Below are 20,229 nucleotides of genomic sequence, written 5' to 3'. Positions count from 1 at the left end.
CAGGAGAAGAGCAGAAGTCCTGGGGCAGGTTGCCTGGTTCAGTCCCAACTCTGCCACTCACTAGCTAGACCAGACTGGGGATGTTACCTAATCCATCTCTGCCCTTAGATTTCCTCTCTCACTATAACAACACCACCTTCCTTATAACAACATTTTAGGAATTAAATAGTGCTGTATTCGTCCACTTGTGCTATGGTAACAATACCACAGACTGAGTGACTTAAATAGCATGCATTTATTTTCTCACAGTTCTGGAGGCTGAAAGCCCAAGGTCAAGATGCTGATAGGGTTGGTTTCTGGTGAGATCTTTCTTCCTGGCTCGCAGACGGCCACCTTCTCGCCGTGTCCTCACGTGGCCTTTCCTCCGTGTGTGCACACTCCTCATGTCATGTCCCTTCCTCCGTGTGTGCACACTCCTCATGTCCCTTCCTCCGTGTGTGCACACTCCTCATGTCCCTTCCTCCGTGTGTGCACACTCCTCATGTCCCTTCCTCCGTGTGTGCACACTCCTCATGTCCCTTCTTCTTACCGGCCCTATTGAATTAAGGCCTTACCATTAAGACCTCATTCAACCTCGGTGACCTCTTTAAAGCCCCTGTGTCCAAACAGTCATGTTAGGGGTTAGGGCTTTCACATATGAATTTAGGGGGACAAAAGTCAGCCCCTAACAAGTATATATACAGTGCCCGGTACACAGTAACTTCACAATAAATGCTACCTCTTATTATGTGATGGACTTTTACTGTTCTCTCAGACATGTATATGAGTGCCAATGTTTCTTTTTTTGGCTGATTAAAATTCTAGTTGATAAGCAAAGGCAAATCTACATGAGGAAACGCCAATGAATGCACTTATCCAAAATGACAAGGAGGATAATTTTGTTACTAGTGGGATGACCAAAACAGGACATATGCACCTTACCCATTTATTCATGGAACACATGTGAAAAGGCACTCGATGCTGTCATCTTGTGTAATACACTGTAGTTGATGTTATCAAACCATGACATACGGGCCAAATTCAGTGCATAGCTTGCTTTTGGACAGAATGTGAGTTAACAATGCTTTCTTGCGTGTTTAAGAGTGGCAAAAGAAACAAGCAAGCAAGAAAACATGCAGCCACAAGAAGAAAAGGTGACAGGGACATGATGTGGCTCACAAAGCCTGAAATCCTTCCTATCTGACCTTTACTGAAAAAGCTTGTGGACTCTTGCTCCTGGAAGTGGTTTAGCTCTAGCTAGCCCCCCAAATGGATCCACTTCTTGCCATGTGAACACCTCAGCTGTCCTCTATGCTGAGCAAAGTTTCATTTGCTGCCCCCAATATTTTCTTTTTACCTTATTTATTTTGAGGAGGAGCAGTGCTAAAGTTTCTGCCATGCCTCACCAGTTCTGAGAAACCGGCTGAGCACGGCTCCACTTTTTCTTGGTTACTGGGACCCAGTCATGGCCTCAGACGCCAGTGAGGACCTGGGTCTTTCTTATTAGTCTCGTCCTGAGATCTCTTAGGGTTAGGCTATTAGGCTGGAGTGTTCTTTCTGGCCGTCGTTGGTCTGTCCATCTTTGAATCCTCCTTCTCTTCTCCTGCTTCCAATTTTCCATGAGCTGGGAAAAGAAGGAGAAAGAAACAAACTATTGTTGAAGAACACTTTTTTTTTTTTGAGATGGAGTCTCGCTCTGTCGCCCAGGCTGGAATGCAGTGGCATGAGCGGCTCACTGCAGGCTCTGTCTCCGGGTTCACGCCATTCTCCTGCCTCAGCCTCCTGAGTAGCTGGAATACAGGTGCCCGCCACCGGGCCTGGCTAATTTTTTTTGTATTTTTAGTTGAGACAGGGTTTCACCAGGATGTTAGCCAAGATGGTCTCGATCTCCTGACCTCGTGATCCGCCTGCCTCGGCCTCCCGAAGTGCTGGGATTACAGGCATGAGCCACCACGCCTGGCCTGTTAAAGAATACTTTTTGTATGTCAGGTTCCATTAGATTCTTTTCATATTTAGCTTCTTTAATTCTCATAATAAATCTTTATGCACAGATGTAACTATTTCTGCTGTATGGATTAAGAAAATGGTCCTCAGAAGAGTTAATTTGCTTGAATTCAAGCCCAAGCCCTGCTGGCTCCAAAATTCAAGGCCTTTCATCACAGAAATCAAAAGGCCTGGCTCAGTTGAACTGTATGTAACATAAGGGGAAACAGACGAAAATGACACTTTTCTAAATAAAGTGCCCAGGACTCAAGTGTTCTGAGACATCTGTTTTGTTTTCTTCTCAGTTCTTTGTGTTCCAGATAGTTCAGTTTTCTGACAAACAACTTCCAAGTTAGTGCAATGTTGCAGTAACACTTTGCTTGTTCAAATATATCCTTGGACACCATTCATTCAATACACTCATTCAAATGTAAATGTGAGAAAGTACATATATTTATGATTCTAGAGAAGGCCAAAAATGAGTACGGTTATGGGATTATGAATATATATATGTACACATATTTATGCGTGTGTGTATGGAGATAATGCACACAAACACACACACATGCATGCACACCCACGTGCACACACACAGTGTCCTCTGTCATGCATCCTGGAGACTCTGAACACAGCTTTCTGCTTGCTTCTGTTCCACTCAGGGAACAGTCTTTCCCCTGGGACAGGTTTTAACTTAAACTCCTGAAATATGCCTGACTTCCACTCTTCCTCTGAGCCACCTAAACAACACAGGACCTTGTGCATAATGATGCCTGCCTGAAACCAACAGGAGAAATGGAAGCATTCTTGAGGCGTATGTTCAGTAGAAAAGAATAGGGTTTAATAAATAAATTATTTTGAAGTATTTTTAAATTACCTAATACCAAACTACCTAATTGGCTAAACACTTTAATATCAATACTACATAGATGCAATATATGATTGTGTTGCACAGTGGCAAATATTTGAATAAAAAGACAAAGAGCAAGGTCAGCACCATAGCAAATTCACCATGAGATTCAGCGCCAGGCAAAGTCTGACAGTCTCCCAAGGGCTGGGCAGAAACTCTGGGCTTATGCAGGGATTGTAGGTGTAAAGGCAAGAAGGATGGGGCACTCATTATTTCTGTCCGGTGTTTTTCAAAAGCAGCTCATAACTGAAAGTATGTGAAGGCTACGTACTGTAGTGGAAATGTATTTTAGCTGTCTTTGCATAATTTTTTCCTCGTGACAAGCAGGTGGGTCTCATTGTCCTCTCTTGCCATAAGGAAAGTTTGGGTTCCAGGTAGAAAGCAGAGGGTAAAGACATTCCTTTTCTGGATTTGGAGTTCCAAAAGCCGAGCTCTTTTAGGGTGCTTTGCTAGGGGAAGCCAGTGGAGTGGGCATAGGGGTATTCAGAGATGCTAATCAGAAAGAGAGATGGGCCAGGCATGGTGGCTCATGCCTATAATCCTAGCCCATTGGAAGGTCAAGGTGGGCAGATCATTTGAGCCCAGGAGTTCAAGAACAACATGAGAAACATCGCGAAACCCTTCTCTACAAAAAATACAAAAATTACCCAGGTGTGTGGCATGTGCCTATAGTCCCAGGTACTCAGGAGGCTAAGCAGGAGGATTGCTTGAGCCTAGAAGGTTGAGGCTGCAGTGAGCTGAGATCGTACCACCACACTCCACCCTGGGTGGCAGGGTGAGACTGTGTCTCAAAACAAAAAAGAGAAAGAGAGAAAGAGAGAGAGAGAGGTTATTTCCTTATAGAAGGGCATAGAAATTGACAAATTTCCTCAATAGCAGTGACCTCTGCCTCAACCTAAGGGAAGCCTTCAGAGAAGTGGCAAGACTTCAAAGGGGAAAGGCTCCGGGGTCCACCAGGAGCATAAACTCTAGGCGCTGTGTCTCCCAGCACCAAGAAAGTTGCCAAGGCAGCTGCACGAGAGGTACCACTGTCAGGGATAAAGAGGATACTGGATATCACCATGACAACCAAAAGATAAGAGAGTTCTTTCCCCATTTTCCAGGTACCACAAGAAATTCTCATGTTCATGCTGAACCTAAAGAAAGAGAGCGGTACCCAGAAATGACTGAGTTGGAGTTTCAAAGTCAAATCATTTTGATTTAAAAACAATTTTTAAAAATGGGATATATCTTCTACCATTAGGTTGTGGACCAAAGTCTCATTCAAGTGCATAGCTATGCACTTATGGGTTCTCCCCATATGTTCGCATCAAAGGATTCTTCCAGCCTCCAGGGAGTTGTTGCCACTGTGGACCAGGGTCAGTGTGACTGCAGTCAGGGAAGGCAGAAGCCTGTCTGAGTGGCGCAGGTCAGAGGCCCTCAAAGTGGCCCCCAGTCAGCAGGGCTCCTTCTCTGCCTGGCATAAGGAAATAATGGCATCTCCTTCGTGCCTCCCAGTCCACCTTTACAACTTCAAAACTCCACAAAGGGCACCCTTTAGTATTGTTATCAGCCTTCGCTTCTACATTCCCCAAAAATGTCTAGCTTTAAATAACATGATCTTTAAATAACACGTGAAGACAGAAAAACCACTAACACCTGCAAGCAGCACCTCAGCAGGGCCTTTGGCATGATGCTGAGCTAGTCACACTCTGTTTTCTCTGTGCTGCTACTTCTCCCAGGCATCTCTTATGCTCTTGGCCCCATCCCTCCGGGACCTTAATGCTGCTCTTAGCCACCTTTCCTGGTGGCACCTCTCCCTCCCTCAAATTCTCTCTGCTCACTCCTTGCTTCTCAAAACAAGTGACTTTGCTGAATCTAATTCACTTAGGGCATTATCCTAGGGCAAAAAAGAAGCTGAGAAGTAAAATAGGGAAGACAATGCATTAATCACGACTCTTCAGGTTCTAAATGCTACAAACACAAACTGAAATACCTCACAGAATCCAAGAAATAGGTTGACTAAAAATTAGAAGGGGCAGGATAAAGTCAGGCCTAAAAACAACAAGAGCACCTCCCCACCTCTTACCTCCGCTTCCATCTCTTGCCTGGGAGCGCAGCTTCCTCCTTATGAAAGACGTGACCTTACGGCCACCGCCAGCTCCCCAGTTGTACGTGTGATAGTTCCCCAAACTAAAAGGGGACTGATTCTTGGAGTTCCTATAAAGCACACACACTCAGGCACGTACACTTGCAGGTACCATGCACATATAACCAAAACACACAGAGAAACCCAGGAGGATTCTGATGGGCTTGGCTTGGGTCTATGACCATTCATAAGCCAACTCTGAGCAGAAGGAAAATGAATTACGATTGGGTCGTGTTAGATGGGGTGGAGCGGTCCTGTAAGAACATGAAATTTCCCATTACAGCCAGGTGGCTACATGGAAGTATTTTCTGGGAGAAAGAATTCCTAGCAGATAATCACATATAAATCTATATGGAACCATTTTTGGCTGCCTTCTGAGCCAAACAATTATTAAGGAAAAGCTAGACCTTTTTTTGTCAATTTAGAAGTGCAGGCTGAGAGCAATACTAAAGGGTGCCCTTTGCAATCGCATTGAAGTTGTAAGGGGGACTGAGAGGCACGAAGGAGATGCCATTATTTCCTTAAGCCAGGCAAAGCAGGAGCCCTGCTGATCGGGGGCCACTTTGAGGGCCTCTGACCTGCGCCACTCAAACAGGTTGCTGCCTTCTCTGACTGCAATCACGCTGACCCTGGTCCACAGTGGCACAAACCCATGGGAGACTGGAAGAGCCCTTTGATGGGAACACATAGAAAGAACCCTGGCCACTTACGCACTTGCATGAGACTTTGGTCCACAGCCTAAAGGTAGAAGATATACCATATTTTTAAAAATTGTTTTTAAATCAAAATGATTTGACTTTGAAATTCCATCTCACTTATTCCTGGGGCCCCTTCCACTCTTTAGGGTTCAACATGAATAAGAGAATTTCTTGTAGTATCTAAAAAATGGGGAAAAGATCTTCTGATTTTTAGGTCATCATTGTGACATCCAGTATTCTTAGTCCCAATCAGTGGGAACTTTCCTCCACTAGCTGAGGAACTTTCTGATGCTTACAAAGACAAAGTATATTTTTGTAAATTAATAGGATTTAAGGACCCAGATTCAACCATAATTGCAAGTTTACTTCCAAATAAAAATGATGTTTTGGTCTTTATTTTTTCTAAATATACACTTGCCCAAAGCTGAAGAGTGGGAAATCCAGAAAAGAGCAGAATAAACAATAATACTGTGACATATATCCCTCCAGAAACTCTTCTCCACCTAGATTTTTTAAGAATAATTGTTTTATTGATGCATTTTTATCGATGCATAATAGATGTACATAATTTGAAGGTACACATGATAATTTAATATAATCATATAGTTTGTAAAGATCAAATCAGTGTTCTTGAAATATCCATCACCTTAAATCTTTGTTTTTTTTCTTTATGCTAGAACCATTCCCAATCTTCTCTACCTATTTCAAAATGGACAATAGGTTATTGGAAACTGTAGTAGCCCTGCTGATCTAGCTAACATTGGGTCTTTTTTCTTCTATCAAACCACATATTCGTATCCATGAATCAACTTCTTTTTATGTACACATGTAATATTCAAAACATTTAAACACCTGCCAAGCTTAGGCACCAACCAATCAGAACACATGTTGGCTGATGGAGAACAATAACTGCCACCACTGACAACCAAGCCCTCCAAGTTAGGCTTTACCTGGCGGTTGCTTTGCCTTGAGGTGGTCCAGGGCTGCCGGATTTCAGGGAAGCCCTGTGTGTGGGTAGTGGTGATGGTGGTGGGGTTCTTGGTGCACTGGCTGTGCGCCCATGATATGAAGGTCGTTTGATGTTTTAACAATTGGTACAACCATCTGTGCCTATATGTACTGATGGAGTTAACAGCCTGGAATATATTCAAGATGCTTCCTTATAGTACGCCTTTTCTGAGCTTAGCAAAATCTAGGGAACACTCTCCTACAGCAAAATATATTCCTACACACGAGAACTTTCTAACTGGTCTTTGGTGACGAGGAATGGGCACACCAAGATTTTGATGCTGTCAGCTCTTGCAGCAGCTGGTGGGGGCTATGCCACCAGTTTCCCAAACAGTCACTTCCAGCCAACTTGAGTGTTAATGCAGGGTGTGATTAAAAACACTGTCATTCAGTTTGTGCTTCATGACATGAAAAGGGCTGAGAAGAACCACTTTACAACACAGCTTCTAAATGGGAACATACGGCCCCATGACATGCTATAATATGTTTCGCTTAACCAACCCCCTATGTGTGGACTTTTGACTCATTTTTTTCCTGAATATTTTATTATATTTCTAATGAACATACTTATACATGTATCTGGTTATTTTCTTAAGATAATTTCCTAAAAGAGGAATTTTGCTATCTTGGGGCCTACGTAAGGCTATGGGCAGAGATTAGTCAATTTCCCTACCTTTTTATGAGTCCCCAGGTATACAGACTCTGGACCTAGAATGCCCGACTCTGCATCCCTCTCCCTCACCTCGTGAGATGTGTGACCTCAGGAGTGCCTCTATCTCCCTGCTGAAAATGGCGATAATCATGATATTGACCTCACTTGATTGTTGTGAGGATCAAATGAGTTAATACACATGGAGTTCCTAGAGCAAGTCCTGGCTCCTTGCCCCGGCTTATTAAATATTAGCGACTTCAGTAGTAGCAGTAGTATTTTCACGCCTGCAGAAGATGCGAGACTATCTCTTTTCCCTCAGTCCCAAAGGCATTGGATAGTAAATACTTCATACTCATCACTACAAAACAATAGGTACATGCAGATTTTCCTTTTAGAAAAATGCTGATTACTTTTGAGATTGAAATTATGAGACCATAAATCTATGATGGATATGTATGTTTTACCTTTTGCTTTTTTTCTATTAGACTGTTTGCCCAATTCAGGGACATTTTAAAAATGGGGAACTGTTCTGGGAGTCCAAGGCAGCGTCTTACCCCACACTGTGTAAAACGAAGAATGGAAATACCCAAGGAATTGGAACCTCACTGATGTGCTCTTGATAGAGCTGCAGTTTTACAGCCGCGCCTGCCCACAGTAATCACCTGGGAAACTGTAAAAGCTGCTGATGACTGGGCCACACCCCCAGAGACTGTAATTTAATTGGTCTGATTTAATTACTTGGCATGGGGATTGTTAAAAAGCTCCCCAGGCGACTCTAATATGCAGCCAGGACTGAGAACTGCGGTGTAGGTGGGTACTGATTAATTCGGGGTCAATTGGGTGTGTCTGCAAGGCTGGGCACTGGAGAGAATTGCTTTCATAATAGCTCTCCAGGCCAACTGAGTCAATTGCCACAGTGTAAATTGGCTACAAAGCTTTGGGAGTAAGACTGAAGCTGAAACATTCAATCTAGCTAGACATGGCAGTATCCTGAAATGTTTGCTCTAAACAGTTTCTTTCACTTTTAACATTTTCTTTTTCTTAAAAATCGACTCATAAGTTACACCTGCCTTTTGGTGGTAGAAAAGATCAGGACATAGCAGATACATCATGCTCTTGACTAATGTTTCTTCTGTGTTTTGCTGCTACTGATGAAGTCAGCAAACACACAAAAAATTAAACCCACACAAAAGGGACTGGATAACATGCACCATGTTGAGTAACAATTTTGATGTTTTGTCTGAGTCCTGAGATTCAGTATTTCAAGGAAAGAATAGTATACTTGGACTAAAAACTCTAAACTGAAATTGTCCTTGAACTGGGAATATTCAACCACAATGTGTTTTCAAGGGAAAGATTTAGAGCAGCTTCAAAGAATTCAGAAATCAAGAAGATGCTGACGTATTAGGAAAGCCTACATTATTTGCTTCTGTGGTTTTGAAGATGTAAATAGAAACAGCCATGGCAAAGAAGTTCTATAATTAGCTTTCATCCTGATTCCCAAAGTTGCTTATTATAGAGCTTTTAATAGTATATAAAAACCACTGTTTAAAACTGTTGGGTTGACTTTTCTGGCACTCTAATGAAAAAAATTAGTATTTTCGAGCTTTGTGGTTTCTCCAAAGTCATGTGCTAAACAAGTAGCGGTCCTCCATTGCCGAAAGCTTTTTTGGAGATGGTGAACGCTCTGGTAATTTTCTTCTCCCCAGGCATAGTTTTTCAAAGTTAGGGCATGAGTTTAAATCAGAAATTAAATGAATTACTGATCTAAACTCGAGTGTGGTTATAGAAAGACACTGGTATTTAGGCCAAACAAATGTGCTCTTTAAATAAAGTGTCCGTACCCAGTTGTTCTTCCAAAACCAAAACAGAGAACAGTCTTGCTCAGTTAATCATACCTCCCCGAAGAAACCGCCACCTAGGAGGGCTTCTTTTCAGAATACATTCAGCAGCAGAATAGGGCAACCGCATCCCACCCTGAAAAAAGAAATCCTCGTCATTTCCCTCAATCCCAAACTGCCGGGCAGCAATCCTGAGCTTGCCAACTGTGTTAGTGTATTACTTGTTTTAACACTTCACTGAATTCTTTGTAGGCCTAAATCCTATGGGATGTGGGTCAGATCTGGAGAACATCTTGAAATAAGCCTCCACCAGCCCAACCAAGATTTATCCAGGTGCGAAATAGTCCAGGTGGGAATAAGAGAAACCAAATCACATCTGTAATTAAAAGAATGGAATTGGTGAATAGTCAAAGGAAGTTCACGGAATGTTTGAGTTTCCCTTTAACATTTTGCTGACAAGTTTTGGGAAAAAATGTTAACAGCAATCATGACAGATAGAGTAAAATAAATGTATCAGATTGAGTCAGGATTACATTATTGTTTACATAACAGAAAAAAAGTTAGTTCTAAATGAGACTCTTGGGTGCTCAATTAGAATAGCATTACCTGGTGTACCTGTGAACGTGCTAGGACAGTTTTGGGGTACACATTAAGGAAATTAGTCAAATAAGATGAGTCTGGGTTTCTCCAAGAATTCAGAGTGTTGTTTTATGATCACTATGAGATTCTCCTGTCGCTTGAACTTACCCAACAGGAGCTCAAAAGCTTCCAGCAGTGCTTCTCAACCTTTGCCATTTACAAGCAATCAGAATTATCTGGGCCTAATTTAAAAAACTTTTTAAATTACTGATACCTAGGGCCCACCCCACAACAGATGCATCAGTATCTCTGTTGCAGGCACTTTCAAGAAGTATCCATAGTGTTTCTGATGCACAGCAGGTGAGCACCTCTGCGTCAAGCAGGATAAAAGGGATTAAGAGTCCCACAAGAAACTAGCTTTGCTAAGGGTTGGGGCATGAGAGATTTTTTTTTTTTTAGGATTGGTGCAGATGATCTCAGCAGTTCCTTCAGGGGATCTGAGATCAAATCATTCAAGATGTTTTAAGGAACAAGATTGGTTATAGAAAGGACACTCTAATCAGGGGTCTTTGAACATCAAAGTGATGTACACTTGAAAGCATTATTCCAACCAACTTTTTTCTGCAATAATTAAGTTTGGAGGTGACTTTTGTTTTTAATGTTGATGAGTTTTACCAAAAAAAAAGTATGGTAATTCCTTCAATTAACTTAGAAAAATTTCTATTTTATGTAAATAGACCCTTCATATAAATATCTTTGTTTTTACATTTGTTCTATTAGAAATCATTTCCAAAAATGTTTTCATGAGAAACTATTTGCCAAAGTATGATCATGCCATTTGTAAATATATTTTACACTATTTCTGTGATGAAAAGGAGCGTATGTGGGAGGGGGAGTTTGGGGTACTGTTTATGGCGCTCCTCATAGGCGTCTTTTCATTAATAATTGATTTCTATTCCCCATTTTGCTGTTGGAAAAAACTGAAGTTCAGTTTGAGCAAAGTCTCCAACACCATCTAGTTAGTAATAGTCAGGACTTAAACTCAAGCCTGGCTGACTCTGTAGTTAACGTGTGTTAAATTGCATTATATTAATCCAATCAATCGGGAAGCAAATGTCCTTTCTTAGACCTTAAAAACATATCATTTAATACTTAAATCCTGCAATGTAACTCTGTGTTTGCCGCAGAGCAATAATGATGTTACAATCTGATATCAAGTAAACCTTTTTCATCTCTCCTATTTTCCTATTATTCAGAAAGGACTACAATAACACCTTAGCAATTGTTTAATGGAGTCCAACTTTTTTAAAATCTCCATCTTCTGCAACTGTGTTTTTAACCACAGAACACAGTTCTGTGAAGAAAAAAAAAAAAAAAAGGACCAAAGAGTAAGGTAGATGAGGCCAGATTATTGCCTTGATTATGGACAAAATTTAGGTTGAAGGATATTGGCTTAAATCTGGAGGAAAGTGGGCCTCCTAAAATTGAATCCCAGTTTTAAACAGACTTATTCATTCAAGCACAGGCAGTCCCTGTAAAACTTGAAGGAACAGAGATAAATATATGCCCTCTATGTCCAAACTTAACTATTAAGAGACAATGAAGACAACATGTCTAGATTTCTCCAAACTTACAAGCAATCAGATAAGTTATTCCACCAGGAATGGAGAAAGTCAAAGATTACGACAGCCATGGATCTCCCTTCACATGAAAAAAACCATCAGGAGTGGAGAAAATGTATTTTCCCTGGACAGAAAACTGTGCCAGGAAGTTTTTCATATGCTGAAGAAAAATACGTAAGGAAATGTCCAAAGTTCAACTTTATTTGCTGAGTTTCAGAAAAAAACAAAAGGCAAAACAGCTTCCATGTTCACATATTTACAGTCCAGTTCACTAAAGAGGAGAAAGAGAAGCCCCTTGTGGAAAAATCACTTAATATGAATCTTTTCAGTGTGCACTAACAAAGCAATTATTAAAGTGGAGGTTGAGAGATGACATGAATCACTAACAGTGAGTATCAGAGAGGTTAATAACTGGGACATTTCAACTATACTTTCAAGAATCACATTTCTGCTTTTATTTCCTCCCTTTCACTTGTAAAATTTCCTTTCAATTATCTTTGAAGGAACATTCTTTACAATGGAAACTTTAAACTCCTTTTCCCCATAAATTCTCACTTTTGTGATGAGACTGAGACGCTGCAGAAACGACAGTGCTGACCCCTTACCTTTGCTTGGACAACACATAGTTTTAGGATCAGTTCCTTTGATTCCTCCTTAGTGTGTTAGAGAGAATATTTCCACCTTTCAATATCTGTAAAAATGCAGAGTATTTGTCATTATCCCATATTTAGCAGATAGCCTGTTTACACCAGTACTCAGCAAAATTATTTTACGTACAGATTTGTTTTGTTAAATAATTCATAACAATTTCTTACTCTTCATAGGTTTAAAATAATGTATAATAGTAAGGCAGATTTCTGAATAATTTAGGCCAATCTTCTCACCCTATTCTCCTACAAAAGTTTTTATGTCAGATTCTCTAAATTTGAACCAATATCTGCCTGATTTAAAATTTCCAAAATCAGAGAAATACTAAAGCTGGAAGGCACTGGGTCTAATGACCTCATTTTGTAGATAAGGAAACCTGGACCTAAAAAGATTAAGTGGCATGACAAAAATCACAAAATAAACTATTTAATAGAGATGGAACTAGGGTTAAATTCTTCTGACTCCCTGAAAAGACTTTTCAATACCAATTGTCTTATTTACAGTTTACTTCTTTAGAGCTAATTTCTAGTTAAAAATTCAAACTCCTGGATGATATTTCTCAATCCCAGTTGCTTAGTTTTACACTTTAATTTGATAGCACAGGTTTTATATGTTCTTAATATGGTGTGATTCTACAGAGAAGGGAAATGGTTTTTTTTATTGCTCTTACTGCTGCTTTTGTACCACAAAAAAAAAAAAAAAAAAAAAAAAATCACATTATCAAAAACCTTCCAAAGCTTAGGTTTACTGTATTCAACTCTAATTTTAGTCCATGATTCTAACTTTGTGAAGGGCATGCATAGGCCCTTTCCATTCACTAAATATTTCAGTGCTTGGGTTTTTTTACCCAGACTTGCTCATTCATTCGGAGATGACTCTCATTACCCGCATTTTGCAAGGGTCCCCTTGCAGCTTCCAATGTTACGGTCACATGGTACACGTCAGATCAGCTCAGATTACGGAGTTAGGTACAGTTACGTTTACTTATTTCTCTTTGGTAAAACGCTAAAATGTCCCTGTCTGTTTATTATATTAGAAGATGGTTAAGTGCCTTTCCTGAATAAGAAGCCCTTATGTTCCACTTGGCTGTGAGTAACTTAAAAGTCTCTGGAGATGATCATGTCTGTTCTCAGAGGTTCTCCCTGCAGTCTGATTGTGTAAAACAAATCTGCTTCTTCTCTGGACACACTTGGAAGTCTTTCCCCTCTCTTGTTCCCACTGATTTAAAAACCTGTTTCGCTGCTCCAGATCAGAAGAAAACGTTACTTTCCTAGCCAAAGATTTTTGCATTGACCAAGGCTAATTAGATGGTCCAATTTATCTTTCAAAATTTGAAATCAAGTTGTATTCCCCTCAGCAACAGTTTCCACCAATATGATGTGACCATGTGATTTTCCCAGTAGACAAACATATGAATAAGAGAAGAGCTGCTTAGAAATATCTTGATACAAAACGAACTGTGAAATTCAACAGAGCGTCATAGCATATGTCTACGCCATGGGAAACAACTGCTTCCAAAAGAAATGAGCCTAATTTTCTGACCCACTGGTGTGAGAGTGAGTGGACTTGGATCAAGTGCAAAGGAAGCCATCTGAGGATCTAGGGCCCCAGAGGAAGGGAACACACTGAGGACCCTGACCTTTGCACAGGTGAAGGCCCAGCTAACCTCTAGGCTCAGGACTAGGAGGAGATGGAGTCATTATCGATGGTCGGATTGAAATAACTCTGGTTAAAATAGCCACATAATTGAAGCAAGATTCCAGTTTTAACATTGAATTATTGATTCATTCCTCCCTTCCTTCTCCATGTACAAATGCAGCCTAGCAATCTGAGTTTGCAATTTAAAATACAGTTTCTAAATGTCCGTCTCTCTCCCCTCCCCCTCGTTTTGTCTTTTCACGACTTCAGCCAAAAAAAAAAAGGAATGGAATTTCTCAGAAACCATTAGGGAGCCAAAAAATATGCAAGATGCATTAGGGTTATGTCAGATCTAGGATCTAAGGAAAATAAGACATCTCGGAAGTGTTTAAAAATCAGATCCCATCTAAGAGGACGCAGTCTTTGGATTGGCGCCTTCATGACCAGCAGGAAAGATGCAGGAAGGATTATAAAGTCACTCATTCCCCAGTTAGATCTCACTTTTCCTGACGGCAGAATAAAACCGTGTCTCCACACAGCAGTAAAATTCATATTGCACTGATCAGTCGGGTTTTTATTGCTGATTAGGTTTCCTGAATAAAGAAAGCTCAGTAGTAGCCTTAATGAAAAAGCTTCAAATCTGATGGATGGGGAGAGTTTGAGCCTCATTTACTAGCACTATTTTGGTTAAGGTCTTCAAGATTTTACCAAATTGTCCTTGCAATAGTTTCAGCCTATGCAACCGGCTGTTTTCCCAGCAAAAGAGCTATTGGCCTGGAAGCCCCACGAGCACTGCAGAGTCGCACGTGGAACGTCACAGACATCGCAGTGCACAGGAAAGGTCAGCAGGGCTGGACTGCAGCCTCGTCTGTCCATGACTGCTGCACCATGCTGAGCAATTCACTTCATTTCATGGGTCCTACCTTCCTTCTCTGTAAAATGGGAAGTTGGCCGGGGCAGTGGCTCATGCCTGTAATCCCAGCACTTTGGGAGGGTGGGGAGGCTAGGGTCCAGAAGTTCAAGACCAGCCTGAGCAACATAGTGAGACCCCCATCTCTACAAACAATTTTTTAAAAGTTAGCCGGGTGTGGTGATGTGTGCCTGTAAGTCCCAGCTACTCGGGAGGCTGGGGCGGGAGGATTGCCTGAGGCTGGGAGGTTGAGGCTGCAGTGACCCAAGATGGGGTGACTCCACTCCAGCCTAGGCGACCCCATCTCTTAAAAAAAAAAATGCCAGGTGAATCCACTACGGCCCTAGCAACAGGAGAAAGCAAATGTTCTGATCACATTGAATCTGAGCTGTTTCCTGAGGACACTTCAGCCAAAATAACCACAATAAAAATAGCGTAGCATAAGGAGTTTCTACAGTAACAAGGGTAAAATAGCCAGAAGAAGTTCCTGTCAGATTTCTTGCACATTTCTCTGTTTGTTTTCATGGGAAAAGCTATATTTTTACATAGAAGCAGCAATATAATTTGCTATTGAGATACCAAAGCTTTATATGTTTGTTCATAGATTGTTTATTATAAAAAAAAATGTAAAGCCTGTTCACTCTAATCTGCATGTGGTGGGGGAAGTTGGGGGCGAGGCAAGGACTCTCAACAGTTCCTTTCAAGTGAGCTCCAAAATAGCAGGGACCGACGCCTGGCACAGAGTAGGGCTCAACAGTGTTTACTGAAGAATACATTCATATACTGAAGAGAATCATGTTATTCATAACTTTGCTAGCAACGGATTGCATGACAAAAAAATGGGAAACATTAAAATATTTTAAATGTTATATAATTTATTTTTTTGAAATGACTGAATAAGAAAATAAATGAAAAAAATGGGGAATTTTTGCCACGTCATGGATGAAATAGGCTTTTAAAATGATAGTCAGAGCCTATCTGACTTTTTTTCTATGATACAATACAAGTTAAAATAAAATGACATAGCTGCAAATTCCTGAAAGACAGTCCATCTGTAAGATGAACACAACTCACAGATAAAAACCACTGGGCCATGGAGAACTCAGGCAACTTTTAGCAAATTACCTGCTGGCATTTTCTACAAGATACGGCTGCGAGGTAGATGTGGAAATTCTGCACTTTCCCTTCTGGCTGGAAGAGACGTCCGTCCTCTTATGCACACGTGGGGTTGCAGGTAGTGCATGGAGGGTGCGCATCAGGAAGGACGCCATGGGAGACAGCCTGGGGACCCCTTTTCTTTTTCCTCAGGAGCAACTGCCCCATGTGAACCTCTCCCCTCTGTTCCTCATTTCTCCTCCCTTCTCCCTCTGCCTTAAATACCGGCTTAAGTGGGAAGTGTGGACAGCAGCCCCTGACCCAGCTGGCACCGAGGACATGGTCAGAGACCTGCCACCTTCCAGAAAGCCCTGTTCCACCGGGCGCTGGCTGCTCCGCAGAGAGCCAGCCACGGGCAGCAGCCACAGGCTGAGTGGACGTCCCTGGACCATGAGACGGGGCAGAGCGCCTTCCCGGCCCCGCCAGCCTCTTCCGTGACGCCTCTCTCCTGACTCCTCCATGACTGATACGGACACTCAGGTGCCAGTCCCGGGAAAATCCGCTTCCTCCAAGCACCAGGGCTCCAGGCCCCCAATCACTCTCTTCTCTTTCTTCGTTATAAACAATTCGCTTCAAGGATCCCGTCAGTCCGTTAGGTGTTCACGTGATACAGTGATTTGCCCGTGAGGATATGACAGCCCACATATGTTTGTATACTGAAGGACATCTGGTGTTCTCATTCGTAGTATGTGGGGGATGCTGCTTCTGAGCAGGGGATTTTATGGCACCAGAGTCTCTGATGTCTTCAAACTATTCAGTAGGAAATAAAACATAATGAAATAAATTAGCTGATTTATGTGTTTTAATCTTTACCCAATTGAGAGGTAGCTTCTAATTTCTAATTTTTTGTAACAAACTGAAATTCAAAAAGTCTGAGCAACTTACTCAGATCTATATAACTCCATATTCCAAATATTATACATTTTGTACTTCGTCAGATATGAATTTTCAGTAATATTCAGAATAATTAATTTTGAAAGCAAATGCGGAGTCTTTTCTATGTGTGTTGTTAGGACATAGGATCATCATACCTAAAATAGCAGGTGCTTGTAAGCTAGAAAGACCTGAGACTGGATATCAGCCCACCTGTTCTGAGACTCAGGGAAAGGCCTTCAAGCTTTCTGAGAATCATTCTCATCTGTGTGACGAGGGATTATGAATTTTACCTGAATAGCTGTATTTAAATAGTCCAACAAGTAGAAATAATCCTTGTTTAATGTTTCATATTTTTGAGAAGAAGAAAAATGGCCTATTCTTTGGGAACTTATGTTTTTAAAAAATTACTAAAAGATACTAACAACTGTCATCATAAGTGTGTATTTATTATATCTTCATTTTTAAAATATATATCAATCATAATGGTAGAATAATTTCAAAAATCTCTCTTGGAAACCTAAAACATACCAGTCTGGTGTTAAGACAAAAAAATGGAATGTTCTCCCAAGTAAGAAAAATAACTTCTTCTTCTTGTGCAATGAAAAGAAAAAATTAAAAAAAAGAAAACTAACTTCAGAGGTTTTCAAATAGAATGCAAACCCAGGGGTAATGCTGAAGGGACTCTGAGTGCTTCAGGGTTACGTGGAGTCTCCTCTTTCAGCCTCTGTAAGGAAATACCGGAGACACACGATAGGCAGGTCCTTCATGACCGAAAACCGTGCCTGCAGCTTTGCTTCCTTTCCACCCATCCCCCAGTGGCAGCAATTTATGGAACTGTCCAATACATAGAACTTCTGAACCATAGATAGAATTCACCAGAAGGAGCTTAACTATTTAAATGAAGATCATAATTCCCTCCCAGAGACTTCATACATTTAAAAATCCATTCCATATAGCACATTTAAAACATTTTAGAGACTAGTGCCTCACTATGTTGCCCAGGTTGGACTCGAGCTCCTGGGCTCAAGCCACCTCCCTGCTTCAACCTTTTCAGTAGCTGGGACTGCAGGGACGTGCCTGGCCACATGTATTTTTGAGCTCCTCCTATGTGCACATTTTTTGGTGGCCATTAGAGAAGATGCAAAAATGATTAAGTGAAGGCAAGTTCTGGGAATTGACATGGGATGGGAATGGCAGCCTAGCGCACAGTGCCGTCAGCCTGGGGTGGGTGGTGTAGCAGCTCCCCCTTCAGCAGTTTCGCTTGCTGGCCTTTCAGTTACTGGCAGGCAACCGAGGGTGAGACCACATGTGCATAACTTTTATTACATTATATTGTTATAATTGTTCTATTTATTATTTTATTGTTAAACCTTATCCTAGGTATATGTGTATACAAGAAGATATAGTATGTATAGGCTTGGTACTATCTGCAGTTTTAGGAATGGACGAGGGGTCTTGGGACCTATTCCCCAAGGATAAGGGGGATAACTATATAAACAAGTAGCATGGGATGGTAGCGGTGGGAGCGTTGCTGCCTGGGCCACTTAGAAAAGGCTTTGGAGAAAATGACAATTGAGACATCAAGAATATATAGAGAATGGGAGGAAGGTATAATTCAGACATAGACAGCAATGTGAGCACAAAGGAAGCGTAAATGTGAATGATGCTCTGAGCAGCAGCAGCAGGTTTTCTAGTTTGACCAGAGCAAGGAATACATGGTAGCAAGAAGTATCATTGTGTTAAGCAGAGTAAGGTCCCCCATTTGTGTCCATGGGCCAGACCTGGAACCTGTGAAAATGTTATGTTTCATAAGGGGAAGTAGGGTTGCTATAAGCTAACCCAAATATAGGGAGATTATCTGGGCAGCCTAGTATAATCAGGACAGTCCTTGTAAGTAGAAGAAGGAGGCAGAAGAAGCCAGAGAGATGTGATGTGAGAAGGACTGACCTGCATTGCTGGCTTTGACAGTGGAAGAAGGGGCCCCAAGCCAGGGAACGCAGGCAGCCCCGGAGGAGCAGGAGAGGACCAGGAAATGGATTTTTTTCTCAAGACTCCAGAATGACATGCAGCCCTGAGAACACCTTGATTTCAGCCCAGTGAGACCCACATCACATGTCCGAGCTGCCGAACTGCAAGATCCTGATCCACATCACATGTCCGAGCTACCGAACTGCAAGATCCTGATCCACATCACATGTCCGAGCTACCGAACTGCAAGATCCTGATCCACATCACATGTCCGAGCTACCGAACTGCAAGCTCCTGATCCACATCACATGTCCGAGCTACCGAACTGCAAGATTGCGATCTGTGTTGTTTTAAGCCACTGAGTGTGTGCTCATTTGTTACAGCAGCCACAGGAAACTACCAGAGAAGAGAGTGGAAAGCTTTACCAGGCAAGACTGGGAGGGCTCAGGTGCATCGCAGTGATGTCTGGACTTTATTCTAAGAATGTAATGTGTGAAAAGGGTATCACGCGATGGATTCTCTGCTTGGAAAGCTGAGTTTGCAGGCAACGTGGAGAGTACCCTGGAGGAGAGCGAGGCTGGAGGATGGGGGAGCATTGAGGAGGTTGTTGCAATGATAAAAGGCACCGAGTTGGTGCCGTCGGTCTAGAGACAGAAATAGATCTAAAGACATAATCATAAAATAGGATGTCGAGCTAGTGCCACAGATGTCACATGCCTATTTCATATGTCCAGTGTCATAGAGCTGGAGGTTCAAGGAAAGCCTTGGTAGCCAATTTGAGGGTTGGTATAGGCCTATTTCTCAAAGCCCAGAAACTAAAACCAATTCAGTGTCTCTAAAACTCTAAACAATTTGTCTCCCTTTTCAAGTTTTATTATCGATAGCATTCAGATCATGTTTTTATTCATTCATGACTATGTTTTAAAATTTCTCTCAAGATAAAAAAAAATCATGCAGAGTAGCAAGTTAAGAAAAGATTGCTTTGGTCAGGGCATGGTGGCTCACACCTGTAATCCCAGCACTTTGGGAGGCCGAGGGGGGCAGATCACAAGGTCAGGAGTTTGAGACCAGCCTGGCCAATATGGTGAAACCTTGTCTCTACTAAAAACACAAAAATTAGCCAGACATGGTGGCTGGCGCCTGTAGTCCCAGCTACTCAGGAGGCTGAGGCAGGAGAATTGCTTGAACCTTGGAGGCAGAGGTTGCAGTGAGCCAAGATAGTGCCATTGCACTCCAGCCTGGGCGACAGAGTGAGACTCCATCTTAAAAAAAAAAAAGAAAAAAGAAAAGATTGGTTTGGCAAGGCAGTCTTCTGTAACTCAACAATATAACACAGATGGCTGGACTCAGAAACCTAGGGGTACAGCCATTCTGCATAGAACTCAGAGGACACCCAGAGAATTTCATGTGTGATCACTTTCTCAGCCACAGCCCAGCTGGATTTGTATCAATACAACTAGATATCTTATTTATCTGAATAAACCCCATTCCTGCAAAGTATTTGGAAATAAGAAATCGACCTCTTTTCTATTAGTTGCTTTCACTCACTCATCTGGAAAAAGAAACAAAAACAACAATGGACAATGGCTAAAGGCCGGGCCTTTGCTTGCTGGGCATGGGCGGTAGTACTTCCCTGC

At 41.8% G+C, this 20,229-nt stretch overlaps 1 long non-coding RNA gene across 1 annotated transcript in view; it reads right to left on the bottom strand.

The window, feature by feature from the left end:
- Positions 1-1,334: 1,334 nt before the first annotated feature.
- Positions 1,335-20,229, bottom strand: part of LOC129059198 (uncharacterized) — a 32,050-nt gene continuing 13,155 nt past the window's right edge. The window contains exons 2-4 of the long non-coding RNA XR_008524921.2: positions 12,003-12,088; positions 9,254-9,332; positions 1,335-1,603 (exon numbers count right to left, since the gene is read on the bottom strand). This is a non-coding gene — a long non-coding RNA (uncharacterized LOC129059198). The remainder of the gene's footprint in view (positions 1,604-9,253; positions 9,333-12,002; positions 12,089-20,229) is intronic.

This window comes from Pongo abelii, chromosome 3, assembly GCF_028885655.2.
Source record: "Pongo abelii isolate AG06213 chromosome 3, NHGRI_mPonAbe1-v2.0_pri, whole genome shotgun sequence".
Taxonomy (NCBI): domain Eukaryota; kingdom Metazoa; phylum Chordata; class Mammalia; order Primates; family Hominidae; genus Pongo; species Pongo abelii.
This window is presented reverse-complemented; position numbering and strand designations above follow the sequence as displayed.